Source organism: Macaca fascicularis, chromosome 5 (assembly GCF_037993035.2).
Source record: "Macaca fascicularis isolate 582-1 chromosome 5, T2T-MFA8v1.1".
NCBI classification, from domain to species: domain Eukaryota; kingdom Metazoa; phylum Chordata; class Mammalia; order Primates; family Cercopithecidae; genus Macaca; species Macaca fascicularis.
Window position 1 is genome coordinate 62,993,567 of NC_088379.1, and position 14,676 is coordinate 63,008,242.

Below are 14,676 nucleotides of genomic sequence, written 5' to 3' on the forward strand. Positions count from 1 at the left end.
GAAGACAACAAAATTTTGGAAATTATAAAGTAGATGAATAACTGATTTAATGTCCCTAAGAAAACCCAATCCTAGGCTGGGCACGGTGGTTCACACCTGTAATCTCACACCTGTAATCACAGGCCAAGGTAGGCAGATCACCTGAGGAGGAGTTCCAGACTACCCTGGCCAACATGGTGAAACCCCATCTCTACTAAAAATACGAAAATTAGCCAGGCGTGCTGGCAGGCGCCTGTAATCCCAGCTACTTGGGAGGCTGAAGCAGGAGGATTGCTTGCACCTGGGAGGTGGAGGCTGTGGTGAGCCAAGACCGTGCCACTGCACTCCAGCCTGGGCAACAAGAGCAAAACTCCATCTCAAAAAAAAAAAAAAGAAAACACCCAATCCTAAAACTAAAACCAATCCAATTTACATCATTGATCCTACAAAAAATTCAGGATGTAAAATTCTAGATGTAGAATACTCTGGAAATGCAAGTAAAAATAGAACAGGATTTTTACCACTCTATTTAAAAAGCAGTTGTAACCTCCAGATCCCCTAAACAATCTACACAGTGGGCTTCTGTACCACCCCAGCCCCAAGGAAAAACTGAAAGCTGAAGGTTTATTCTATGGAGAGGGCAAAACAGAAAGTCTCTGACTTGAGGGACCCCAGTAGAGTTGTAGGCAAGTTTACCATACTTAACACAAGGAGATAAAGTGAATTTGAATAATCAATATTGAGACCCCTAGCCTATTCCGCTAACCAGAAACCTTGCAATCAGGGATAACAGCCTCCAAACAAAGACCAGAAAAGCTTTTTTTTTTTTTTTGCGGGGGGGGGGGGGCCAAATCGTACCATACCATGTATAAGACCTGAAAAGATAATCATACCAGTTCTTCAAGGAAATAACCTAGCTATATCATCCTTCAGCAAAGCCCATAGTTGATAAACCCTCCACACTCATGCACACAGAAATCCAATTAGCTTTTTAATTGCCCTACTTATAAATAAAAGCAGAAAGCAAAAGAGTTACCAGGCACTGGAAGGAAGCTTCTAACATGAGACGGGCACGGTGGCTCACGCCTGTAATCTCAGCACTTTGGGAGGCCAAGCCAGGCAGACAGCCTGAGGTTAGGAGTTCAAGACCAGCCTGGTCAATATGGGGAGACCCCTTACTAAAAATTTCCCCTTACCAAATACAAAAAATTAGCCGGGTGTGGTGGCTCGTGCCTGTAGTCCCAGTTACTTGGGAGACTGAGACATGAGAATCACTTGAACTTGGGAGGCAGAGATTGCAGTGAGCCGAGATTACACCACTGCACTCCACCTTGGGTGACAAAGTGAGACTCCATCTCAAAAAAAAAAGAGATGGGAAAGGAGAAAAAAAAAATTAAGGACCAGTCAAGAAGCCTAATATCCAAGATACAGAAAATTCGGAAAGAGAAAGTGTTTTATCAATAAATCAGGACATTTTCCTAGAACTGAAAATGCTCTTTCAGACTAAAAGAGAACCCACAACAGTGCATGAAACTAGACCCACACCAGAGGATGCCATTATGAATTTAGAAAAAGTTACAAAGGTAAGACCTTAAAATAATCCAGAAAAAAAAAAAAGGAAGTCCCATACAAAAGATCGGAAATAAAAAAATCAATAAAAAAGTATTAGAGGCTGGGCAAGGTGGCTCACGCCTGTAATCCCAGCACTTTGGGAAGCTGAGGCAGGAGGATGATCAGAAGACAGGAGTTTGAGATCAGCCTGGCCAATATGGTAAAACCCTGTCTCTACTAAAAACACAAAAATTAGTGAGGTGTGGTGGTGGGAGCCTGTAATCCCCAGTGACTTGTGAGGCTGAGGCAGGAGAATAGCTTGAACCTGGGAGGCGGAGGTTGCAGTGAGCTGAGATCGCACCACTACCCTCCAGCCTGGGTGACAGAGCAAGACTCTATCTCAAAAAGAATTTTTTTTTAAACTTAAAAAAAAAAAAAAGAAACCCATTTAGACTTCTGAACAGCAAATGGAACTTTGATCCCAGACAAATTAAAACTAAATTCTGTAGGAAAATTATTTCTACCCTAGAACTCTATACTCCTCTGACATAATGCCAATCAAGTATGAAGGTATGTTAAGGTCTTAAAATATTTACATTCCTTATTGTTTCTACAGTTTTAGAAGATCTGCCTCACCAAAATAAAAAAGTAAACCAAGACATGAGATCAAAGAAACAGGAAATCCAACCCAAGAACTATGTAAGGGGAATCCCTTGGATGAAGGCTAAAAGAGATTCCAAATATGACAGCTATGGTACAGGACTATATAATACCAACAATACAGACTGGAGCAGGTCAAAAAGCTCCAACATAGGCTTGTTCAAAAAGATCAAATGAGCCAGGCACGGTGCCTCATGCCTGTGATGCCAGTGCTTTCAGAGACCAAGGAAGGACAGCTTGAGGCCAGGAGTTCAAGACCAGCCTAGTGTTTTGCTGAAAGTTTTACTTCCTGTTTGGGTTTGAGGATTTGAAAGCAAAAGAAACCACAATATTACACTTAAATGCAGTTCAAAGAAAAGTTTGATTAGCATAGCAAAAGAGTATATTGGTGACTCACGCCTGTAATTCCAGCAATCCCAGCACTTTGGGAGGCTGAGGCGGGCGGATTGCTTGAGCTCAGAAATTCAAGACCAGCCTCGACAACATGGCGAAATCCTGTCAGTACTAAAAATACAAAAATTAGCCAGGCATGGTGGTGCACGTCTATAGTCCCAGCTACTCCAGAGGCTGAGATGGGAGAATCGCCTACGCTCGGGAGGCAGAAGTTGCAGTGAGCAGTCAATGTGCCACTGCACTGCAGCCTAGGCGACAGAGTAAGACCCTGTCTCAAATTAAAAAAAAAAAAAAAGTATAATGGTTAACCTAGCAAAGACTAAAGTGAGAGAAAAGGAAAATACACACACACACACAAACACACACACTCACCAAGTTGGGGAAAATACATTCAGATTAAGCAGTGCTGGGAAGTCCTACAACAGCCATCTGGAGTTCCAATTGAAATGAGTCCGGTCAATGTGTGTTTACTCCACAGGCGAGACTTTAGGGTGCAATTGGAGTGTCCCAGCTTATATTGCCAAGCTGCTAGCTGAAATTATCAGCTACGTGCAAATATGCAGCTCTAAAGGTTTAATTCATAATGCTTAATTTTTTACTTTGTGTGTTTTCGGAGGGTCTGAAACCTAGAGAATTGGCCAGATTCCCTAGGTTTGAGAAGGTCCACAGTACACTCCCTTTCTTTTTTGAAGTTTTTCAGGACTGGTGGGTGTTTAATCTCCATGTAGCCCACATGGGGTCATTTGTTGGTCAGAGGCCTAGCATTGCTTCTGAAGGCTAAACAAGAGAAATACAATTTTAAATTCCTTACACCTGGGCAACATAGCAAGCACTCATCTCTACAAAAAATTTCAAAACATTAGTCGGGCATACTGGCATGCACTACACCTGTACTCCCAGCTAGGCAGGAGGATCACTTGAGCCCAGGAGTTGGAGGCTGCAGTGAGCTATGATCTGCCATACTCTAGCCTGGGCAACAGAGACCCAGTCTCTAAAAAGACACATACAATAATAATAATCTTAAAAATTAAAAATAATTTTTTAATTATAAAAAAAGAATTTAAATATGTTTGACGGTTAACTGGGGGCGTATTTGAGGATAAAAGACTTAATGAATACATATGAAATTAAACAAAACAATTACGGAGACAGCATAAAGCTATGCAGAAGAGGAAAAATAAAATTATATTCCAGGCCAGGTGGGGTGGCTCACACCTGTAATCCCAGCACTTTGGCATGCTAAGACAGGCAAATCACTTGAGGTCAGGAGTTTGAGACAAGTCTGGCCAACATGGTGAAACCCTGTCTCTATTTAAAATACACAAAAATTAGCCAAGCATGGTGGCAGGCACCTGTAATCCCAGCTACTCGGGAGGCTGAGGCAGAAGAATCACTTGAATCTGGAAGGTGGAGGTTGCAGTGAACCAAGATTGCACCACTGCACTCCAGCCTGGGTGACACAGCAAGACTCGGTCTCAAAAGAAAAAAAAAGAAAAATTATATTCCAGTACTTGGCTCAACTGTCCACAGTGTTTACATAATATATATTGAAAAGTTGGCAGAATGGGGCCGGGTGCGGTGGCTCATGCCTGTAATTCCAGCACTTTGGGAGGCTGAGGCAGGCGAATCACTTGAGGCCAGGAGTTCGAGACCAACCTGGCCAACATGGTGAAACCCCATCTCTACTAAAAACACAAAAATTAGCCGGGCGTATGTGGTACATGCCTGTGATCCCAGCTACTCGGTAGGCTGAGGCAGGAGAATCACTTGAACCCAGGACGCAGAGGTTGCAGTGAGCCAAGATCGTGCCACAGCACTCCAGCCTGGGCAACAGAGCGAGACTTCACCTTAAAAAAAATACAAATAAATAAATAAATAAATAAAATAAGTTGGCAGAATGAAAAGTATGTATGTGGTATTTGCAAAATAATTTTTTCTTCTTTGTAGACACAAGATCTTTGCCATGTTGGCCAGGCTGGTCTTGAACTCCTGGCCTCAAGTGATCCACCTGCCTCAGCCTCTGAAAGTGTTGGGATTACAGGCGTGAGCCAATGCACCCAGCCATTTGTGGTGACAGAGGAGTGAAACCTTTTTTCCTCCACAATGAGAATTCAATAACTGGCCAGGTGCGGTGGCTCACACCTGTAATCCCAGCACTTTGGGAGGCTGAGATGGGTGGATCACGAGGTCAGGAGTTTGAGACCAGCCTGGCCAACATGGTGAAATCCCATCTCTACTAAAAATACAAAAATTAGCCAGGCATGGTAGCGGGCACCTGTAATCCCAGCTACTTGGGAGGCTGAGGCAGGAGAATCGCTTGAACCCGGGAGATGGAGGTTGCAGTGAGCCGAGATCACGCCACTGCACTCCAGCCTGGGTGATGGAGCGAGACACTGTCTCAAAAAAAAAAAAAAAAATTCAATAACTAATGACTAAAAATATAGAAATCAAGTAACAATATAAACATGTTAGAGATGTGAAATTAAAAATCAAAACAATCAGGTAAAAGACTTCAAAGTAGTTGTATCTCAGAAGCAGAAAAAGAGTTATGGCCGGGCGCAGTGGCTCACGCCTGTAATCCCAGCACTTTGGGAGGCCGAGGCAGGTGGATAATGAGGTCAGGAGATCAAGACCATCCTGGCTAACATGGTGAAACCCTGTCTCTACTAAAAATACAAAAAATTAGCTGGGCATGGTGGCAGGCACCTGTAGTCCCAGCTAATCAGGAGGCTGAGGCAAAGAATGGTGGGAACCTAGCAGGCGGAGCTTGCAGTGAGCCAAGATCGTGCCACTGCACTCCAGCCTAGGCGACAGAGTGAGACGAGTTATTTTTATTACAAGCCCTATAGAACTGTTTGACCCTAAATTAAACTATATACATGAAGAACACTGACAAAAATAAAAAGTTTTTTAAGTTTGAAAGCCTAATTAAAACTAGTTTGAATGCTTAATCAAAACATGGTTAAAAAAAATGGTTTATATATAGAAATGTTAGTAAACTGCTCTGTCTTTAAAACCTAAATATACTATATAATTGATATGGTTTGGTTTTGTGTCCCTACCCAAATCTCATGTCTTAGTGTTGGAGCAGGGGCCTGGTGGGAGGTAACTGGATCATAGGGATGGACTTCCTGCTTGCTGTTCTTGTGACAGTGATTGTGTTCTCATGAGATCTGGTGGTTTAAAACCGTATAACACTTGCCCCTTTGTTCTCTCTCTCTCCTGTCACCATGTGAAGACCTGCTTGCTTCCTCTTCCCGCTTCTGCCATGATTATTAAGTTTCCTGAGGCCTCCCCAGCCATACCTCCTGTATAGCCTGTGGAATTGTGAGTCAATTAAATCTCTTTTCTTTATAAATTACCCAGTCTCAGGTATTTCTTCACAGCAGTATGAGAGAACAGGCTAATATAGTAGTATAGATATATGATGCAGCATTCTTACAGTATACCATAGATAATAAGTAAGTCAAAACCATCTATACAAATGGAGACTGCTCATTCTAATGGCATCCTAATTAGCTAGTAGCTGGCAGCTGCTACTGCTATCATCCTTAGCGCTATTATCAAAATTGTTCCGAAAACATCCACATTAGAAATACTGCCACATTCAACCAATGTGATATACCAATGGGGCTAAGGAAAACAAAAGACAAAAACATGTATCAGGTTGTTATTTATAAAAGCAACAAGCAGCATGGGGCAGTGGAAAAACACAGACTGATGACTGGAGTCCTATAGCCCTGGAATCACACTGCAACTCCACAATTTAGTGAGAGACTTGATTTACTTCTCAGCCTCTCTAGAACCTTATTTGCCTCATCTACAAAATGGAGAGACCAACATGCTGCAAGAGTTTTCTCAAGGATTAGAAATCAGAAAATAAAATACTAGTGTGATGCCTGGCACAAAGATCAATAAAACCCATTTATTGTTATTATTTAACTCGGGCATTATCTACTTCATGTGGTTTAAAAAAAAAGAAAGAAAAAAAACCCTTGATTTTTGCCATTGGATCACCTAGACTGGAAATGCTGATCTGTCTAGTACTAGTTATGTGATTCCAGGTAAGCTATTTAATTGATTGATTGCAATCATTCTGATTGCAAATCATACAATCTGCATGGTGGATGATATGATTTCTCTTATCTGAAAATTAAATTACATGTATAGAAATATAGAGCGCCACTTGGCATACAATCGATATTCAATAATCAATACCAGTTAAATAGATCTGTACCATCTCGTTATCCTTGGTAGCTAGAGGCCTGCTCCACAGATACAGGCTGAGTTATATCTACAAATTGTACATTTTTAACAATAAACTACAAAAAGAGCAGAAAACCAGCTAGGTGCGGTGGCTCACGCCTATAATCCCAGCAGTTTGGAAGGCTGGAGTGGGAGGATCGCTTGAGCCCAGGACTTCGAGACCAACCTGGGCAACACAGTGAGACCACATCTCAACAACAACAAAACTTAGCCAGGCATGGTGCACATGCCTGTAGTCCCAGCTACTTAGGAGACTGAGATGGGAGGATTGCTTGAGTCCACAAGTTCGAGGCTGCAGTGAACTACGATTGCCCCACTGCACTCCAGTCTGAGAGTGATATCCTGTCTCTAAAAGAGTGGAAAATTTTCTTAATGTCATAAAATTCAAATAAAATAAGACACTTGGAATTCTTGGTAATCAAAATTAGTCTCACCAGAATGTATTGTTGACAAAGTGTGGCCTTAGAAAATCATAAAACCCAAAGCAAATATTTCATCTAAAAACAAAGAGGCCAGACTAGAAATGTTTCCAACCCTAGAAAATCACTAAAGGTAAACTATTTATTCAGAGGTCTGATCTCATTCTGACCAGTTCCACAAGTCAATCATAAATCTTCTCTAACATCTTTAGGAAGAAAGCCTGCATGTTGTCAAATAAAACCTGTTATTTTATGAATAAGAAAAAGAGACACAAAAGTATGATGATTTTGCCCAAATTATAAAAGTTTTGTAACTACCACTACCTTAAGTCCTACCTCTTTTGAGCCTGATTTACAGGGGCCTACACAGTTCTAGACATATTCTTTCAGAATGTAACTGCAAATCATAGGAACACTTGAATTCTTCTACACAACTGAGCCAAAACATTTATTTCATTAAAGCTCATTTCATTCTCCTCTTTCTGTCTGGGAGGCTAAGAGATCTTTCAGATCACCAATGCTTTAAGCATGAGCTTATGGTACCCAAGCACAGGACAACCATGATTTCTCTAAACAAAGTCTAACAAGAGCAGTTAGTGGTTATCAGTATGATGTCAGGAAATGCCCACTGTGAAAGTAATATACAGATGCAATCAAACCTGGGACACAAGGCAGAGAAAGGGCTGTGTTAAAAAAAGAAAAAAAAAAAGGTACAATTAAAAACGTTTAAAGAAGTCCCTTTAGTGCTAATACAGTCAACTGCAAAAGTGACATTTCACATTTTTGAGACTTTGCAATGCTTCCCAATACCTAGAATGGGTTTCAACTCCGACCATTTAAACTAAGAGAGGATAACAGAAATAAGTGAAAACCATCAGAGAGAAAAAAAGAAAAAAATGCATAAAACTAAATGCAAAAATCCTCCCTCTTCCTCTTTTTGAAATAAGTGAAATGCAAGCATAGTTGTCAGACCGCCATTTAAAAAAAGAACAAATTCATTAAGCTACCAGGGTTTCACACATAAAATCATGCAAAGTATTTACTGATTTTACTAACAAAAAAAGGTAAAGAGTGTTCTGAGTTGTCATAACATATAAATTACTCTTAATAATTCAACCTATAAATACTCAAAAACAACAAGCATGCCATAAAAGCATATTCTTCACATGCACTAGCCACTGGACACTACTGTTTACTCATACTTTAGGGAAAGAGTTACTAAAAGAAAAAAACTCTTCATCCTGAAATAACTCAGAAACTAAAAACCCTAGCATGGCTTTCTATCAGACTCCATGAGAAAAGCAATAAATGAATTAAGAGAAGTGAAAAGTAACTTTAAATCTACCCCCAGAATCTAGTCACTTTTATAGCTCCACGTATGCCATCTACCTCCCAAACGTGTTTATGTACACTAAATTATCAGTTTGTTGTCTGTAGTAAAATATAAAAAAAAAAAAAAACTAAGAAACAAGATACACACTTTGAGTTAAATATCTCACTTTGTGAAATCCACCCTTATAGACTATACTATATGCTAATCTTGGAAAAAAAGCATTATTTTTCTAGTGAATTGTTAAAATTTCATTTTAAAAATTTAAATTTTAAATTTTAAAACTTCATTCTAGCCAGGCACGGTGGCTCACGCCTGTAATTCCAACACTTTGGGAAGCTGAGGCAGGTGAATTGCTTAAGCCCAGGACTTCAAGACCACCCTGGGCAACATGGGGAGACCCCATCTCTACAAAAAATTTTAAAAATTAGCTTGGGGTGGTGACGTGTACCTGTGGTCCCAGCTACTCAGGAGGCTGAGGTAAGAGAATCACCTGAGCCCAGGAGGTAGAGGCCACAATGAGCAGTTGTTGAGCCACTGCACTGTAGACTCAGCCACAGAGCAAGACCTTATCTCCAAAAATAAAATAATAAAATTGGCCAGGTGCGGTGACTCACACCTGTAATCCCTTGGGAGGCCAAGGTGGGCAGATCACTTGAGGTCCTGAGTTCAAGACCAGCCTGGCCAACATGGGAAAATCCCTTCTCTACTAAAAACACAAAAATTAGCCGGGCGTGGTGGTGCACACTTGTAATCCCAGCTACTTGGGAGGCTGAGGCAAGGAGAATCACTTGAACCTGGGATGTGGAGCTTGCAGTGAGCCAAGATCATGCCATTACACCACTCCAGCCTGGGTGACAGAGCAAGACTGTCTCAAAAAAAAAAAAAAAAAAAAGAAAGAAAAAGAAAAAAAGAAATGCAGGGGACAGAAATTATTTGGAAGAACCTTTACTATTATCTTGTTTATCTGGCATTAATTTTAAAAGTCCAAGAAGTTTTCGCAATTCTTTTTCTTAATGATGCAATGACAGTGGGAATGCAGGGAAATGAGCATTCTCATTCCCTGATAGAGGGAACACAATTTACAGGACACATTGAAAAATAGGAAACTTATGCCTGGTATATGACAATCCTGTAAAGAAGGCCGCTACAAAACTATGTGACAAAGACACAATAAATAAGGCTGAGTGCAGTGGCTCACGCCTGTAGTATCGGCATTTTGGGAGGCCAAGGTGGGAGGATCACTTGAACCTAGGAGTTCAAGACAAGCCTAGGTGACACAGCGAGACTTCACGTCTATTAAAAAAAAAATTGTTTTTAATTTTAAAAATCCAATAAATAGGTATTCTAAACTCTTCTGTGCACAGTAGTCACCTTTTAATACTTTCCCTAAAATCTTTACAAGGGAAAAACATAAGATAGACTGAGGGGAATCACTCATACCCCACCACCCATGATGAAATTCTTGAAAATGTCAGGCCACGTGCAGTGGCTCATGCCTGTAATCCCAGCACTTTGGGAGGCTGAGGCAGGTGGATCACAAGGTCAAGAGTTCAAGACCAGCCTGAACAACATGGTGAAACCCCATCTCTACTAAAAATTAGCCGGGCACCATGGTACACGCCTGTAATCCCAGCTACTCAGGAGGCTGAAGAAGAATCGCTTGAACCCAGGAGGCAGAGGTTGCAGTGAGCCGAGATAGCACCACTGCACTCCAGCCTGGGCAACGTAGCAAGACTCCATCTCAAAAAAAAAAAAAAATTCTTGAAAATGTCATTGATTAGTCAGGAAAAAAACTGTTACTAAGAGGCACTATGCTAGGTGGTAGAGATTTAAAACAAACAGTTTTTGAAAATGCCCCATCTTCAAAGAGATCATACACATGACAGTAGGGGTAATGCAACGTCTTTTTGGAAAGGGCTATTATAAGGACTATAAAGGGCACTGAAATGGTATCTAACAAATTGGGAAGTGGGCTCAGGCCAGGGAAAATGTTGGCTTCTGAGCTAAAGAAATGGGGGTGGGGAGGAGAAGAGCAGTCCAGCCAGAATAACAGGAACAGCATTTACAAAGGCAGAAAGACGTGGGAGCAAAGCAGGTTGAGAGAAATGCAAATAAAATCGCTGAACGCTGTGGGGGAGGGAAACTGGAACAGGAAGGCACAGATGAGGCTGGAGTGGTAAGCAAACATCTCAGGGAGGCCTTCAATGCCTTAGAGTTTTGCAGACCACTTCCAGCCCATTCCAATATCTACCTGAAATGTCCAAGTGAACTGTAGGAAGAGGGTGCACTGAAGGATTCCTGCCACTTCCTTTTCGTATTAAAAACCAAGATGCTCAAGTAGAACAGCAGTGGCAGCAATGCCAAGAACAAGCAGGGCAGGCTCCCGCATCCACACAATAAAAACAGCCTCTGATTAAAATCCGGAAGCACAATTCGGCAAAATTCTTGCTGTTTTGAACAGGTGAATGTACTACACATATTTATAACTGTGGTATTGACAGCATTTTTTTTTTTTTTTTTGAGACAGATTCTCACTCTGTTGCCCAGGCTGGGATGCAGTGGCATGATCTCGGCTCACTGCAACATCTGCCTCCTCGGTTCAAGCAATTCTCCTGCCTCAGTCTCCCGAGTAGCTAGGATTACAGGCGAGTGCCACCACGCCTGGCTAATTGCTGTATTTTTAGTAGAAACAGGGGTTTCATCATGTTGGCCAGGCTGGTCTCAAACTCCTGAACTCAGATGATCTGCCCACCTCAGTCTCCCAAAGTGCTGGGATTACAGGCATGAGCCACCGCGCCCGGCTGACGGCAATTTTTTTTCTTTATATTCGTAATTGTAGATGAATACAAACTGCAATTATATCACACATACACCCAAAAAAGTTTGCATACTCCATGCAGTATCTTGCAATGCAAGGGTCTTTAATCATCATTAGCCAGAGGACTTAGAGCTAAGAGTTAAAAACAAACATTAAGGAGCACATCTATGTAACACGCTGGTTTCCAGTGCTAAGATTCTTGAGGACAGAGATCGCATCTTGTTTATTTCTAAACCCCTTCCTTTCTCCTCCTACCACGCCTAACACTTTGCTTTTATACACAGGAGGTGTTCAATAAATGTTTATTTTATTATGTAATAATGCCATACATTTGTAAGATAGCTAAAAAAAATTGGAATGCACAGTTTATACGCTGGGCTTGGGAATTTCATGAGCGGAGATAATGACAGTGTTTATACAGGACTCTGGTTTATGAAAAGCTTTTCTGGTTTATGAAAAGCTTTCATATACATTCTGTCATTCAAGTCTCACATTAACCCAATGGAAGAAGCATTTGTTACCCTCCAGTAGGCAGAGGAAATAGAAACTAAGAAATTAAGTCATCTGCCCAAGGTCACATAGCTAGTGACAGACCAAAGACTGTGAGTCTCAGGTTTCCTCACTCATAGGCCACTGTTCTCTCCCACGACAATTTTCAGTTAATTTAAAAGAAAAAAAAAAAAAAAAGGCTGTAATCCCAGCACTTGGGAGGCCAAGGTGGACGGACTGCTTGAGCACAGGAGTTCAAGACCAGCCTGGGTAACATGGCAAAAACGTCTCTACAAAAAATACAAAAATTATCCAGGCATGGTGGCACACACCTAAAATCCCGGCTACTCAGGAAGCTGAGGTGGAAGGATCACTTGAGCCCAGGAGGTTGAGACTGCAGTGAGGTGAGATGGTACCACTGCATTGCAGCTTGGGTGACAGAGTAAGACCCTGTCACACACACAAAAAAGAAAATTACTGAAAACATACTTGCTAAGCAATGTCCTAATGTGCTGGGAAATAAAACGGTGAACAAACCCTCAGTCCAGGAGGAGAAAACTTAGAATCCAGAAGGAGAAAAAAAGACCTTACACAAGAAAATAATTGCAAGTATGAAAGGACAGTAAGGGGATCGACACTGAGGTTCCTTTATTGGGAATCTCTCAAAGACAGAACTGGTGTTATATTGAATCCACGGATTTTTCTTATTTACCTTATTTCAAACCATTTAAATTAATACACAGGCATCCACTTTGGAAGGTGCTTTCAAATCACCTAGGGATCTTATTAAAATGCATTATAATCCAATGATTAGGACCTGAAATCCTGCATTTCGAACATACTCCTAAGTGGTGCCAAAGATCCACACTTTGAGAATCTACAGCAGACTTCTCAAGGATTATGGTTATGTAGAGACACTGATCCCCTCAGTCCTAAGAGTACCTTCTGCCACCAGCGGGCCAAGAACAGTTTTTCTTCTGCTACATAAAATGACAGTGGTATTTTTCTTCCTTAATGTTAAGTGATATTTAAAAAAAGGCAAAGACATCACTAACAAGTATAGTTATCCCCTTACAAATACATCCCCACTTGAAAGAAAGCTAAAATCAATAGAGCTCACCAGGCGTGGTGGCTCGTGCCTGTAATCCCAGCACTGTGGGAGCCTGAGGAGGGCAGACCACCCAAGGTCAGGCATTCGAGACCAGCCTGGTCAACATGGTGAAACCCTGTCTCTACTAAAAATACAAAAATTAGCCGGGCACACACCTATAAATCTCTGCTGCTTGGGAGGCTGAGGCAGGAGAATCACTTGAACCCAGGAGGTGGAGGCTGCAGTGAGCCCAGATTGAGCCATTGCACTCCAGACTGAGTGACAAAGCAAGACTGCGTCTCAAAAAAATAAAAAGAAAAATAAAATAAAATCAATAGAGCTCAACTAAAGCAAATTTTGGTTCCCAAATGTCTAGCTGTTTAAAACTGTAGGTTTTTGGTATAGTTTGTTTCTAACTATAATTAGAAATATAATTTTTTAAAAATGTTGGTTCTTCAACCCAAATGTCCATCAATGATAGACTGGATTAAAAAAATGTGGCACATATACACCATGGAATACTATACAGCCATAAAAAAGGATGAGTTCATGTCCTTTGCAGGGACATGGATGAAGCTGGAAACCATCATTCTCAGCAAACTATCACAAGGACAGAAAACCAAACACTGCATGTTCTCACTCATAGCTGGGAATTGAACAATGAGATCACTTGGACACAGGGCTGGGAATATCACACACTGGGGCCTGTTGAGGGCTGGGAGAGGGACAGCATTAGGAGAAATACCTAATGTAAATGATGAGTTATGGGTGCAGCAAACCAACATGGCACATGTATTCCTATGTATCAAATCTGCACATTGTGCACATGTACCCTAGAACTTGTATAATTTTTTTTAAAAAAGTTGGTTCTTGATGGCTTGCTATTTTCCAAATGAAACACTTGAGAGGAGCCGGGCACATTCCTCAGCCCCGGGCTCAAAACAAACAAGCCCAATACAAACACATCCCATCCTCCCATCCCACCACATATCGCCATATATCTCTCAAACTTCCTGAGCCCAGTACAAACACATCCCATCCTCCCATCCCACCACATATCGCCATATATCTCTCAAACTTCCTGAGCCCAGTACAAACACCACCTGGAAAAGTCTCCTATAAGGAGGCAGCCGTTCAAAGTTTTACTGAAAGCGCGGGAACCAAAAGAATTCCTTTGTTCCCCTGTAACTTTCGGGCTATAAAAAGCAAACACTCACATTGTTCGGGGCCCTCTTGTATGCTGTGTAATGGAGGGACCAAGTTCGAACTTGTCGTAAAGATCCTTGCCGCTTGGCTTTGACTCTGGACTCTGGTGGTCTTCTTTGGGGAATAGAGGGTCTGGGCATAACACACTGATGAGGATTAAAGGGCTGAAGAGTCTAAGCCACTGCAGCAGACCTCAAAATATTGCTCTGAATTGGTCTGTTGTCCACTGACTCAAAAGTACAATTCCTAAGAGTTGAAAATAAGACAACTGAGTATTTGGCAGGTATGGAGAAGGGTTAATGACAATGGAATCAGGCATGTGTGAGCAAAAACTATAACCACAGGGAGTTTTTAAACAAAGAGCTATTTCAGTAGTTGAATCTAACACTACAGAGCTCTAGCAAACAAATGGATTCCCTAAACAGCAGGAGGGTTATGCTGTTGCTCATCTGTTTGAAACATGATCCCAAAC

At 41.4% G+C, this 14,676-nt stretch overlaps 1 protein-coding gene across 5 annotated transcripts in view; it reads right to left on the bottom strand.

Annotated features, from left to right (window-relative positions):
* MOB1B (MOB kinase activator 1B) overlaps positions 1 to 14,676 on the bottom strand; it is an 82,204-nt gene that overhangs the window by 45,761 nt on the left and 21,767 nt on the right. For 2 of the 5 annotated variants that reach the window (XM_074039895.1, XM_065545108.1), the window contains exon 2: positions 14,216 to 14,450. The exons of the other annotated variants lie outside the window; for them this stretch is intronic. The gene's annotated coding sequence lies outside the window, so the exon portion shown is untranslated. The remainder of the gene's footprint in view (positions 1 to 14,215; positions 14,451 to 14,676) is intronic. 5 annotated transcript variants of the gene reach the window in all.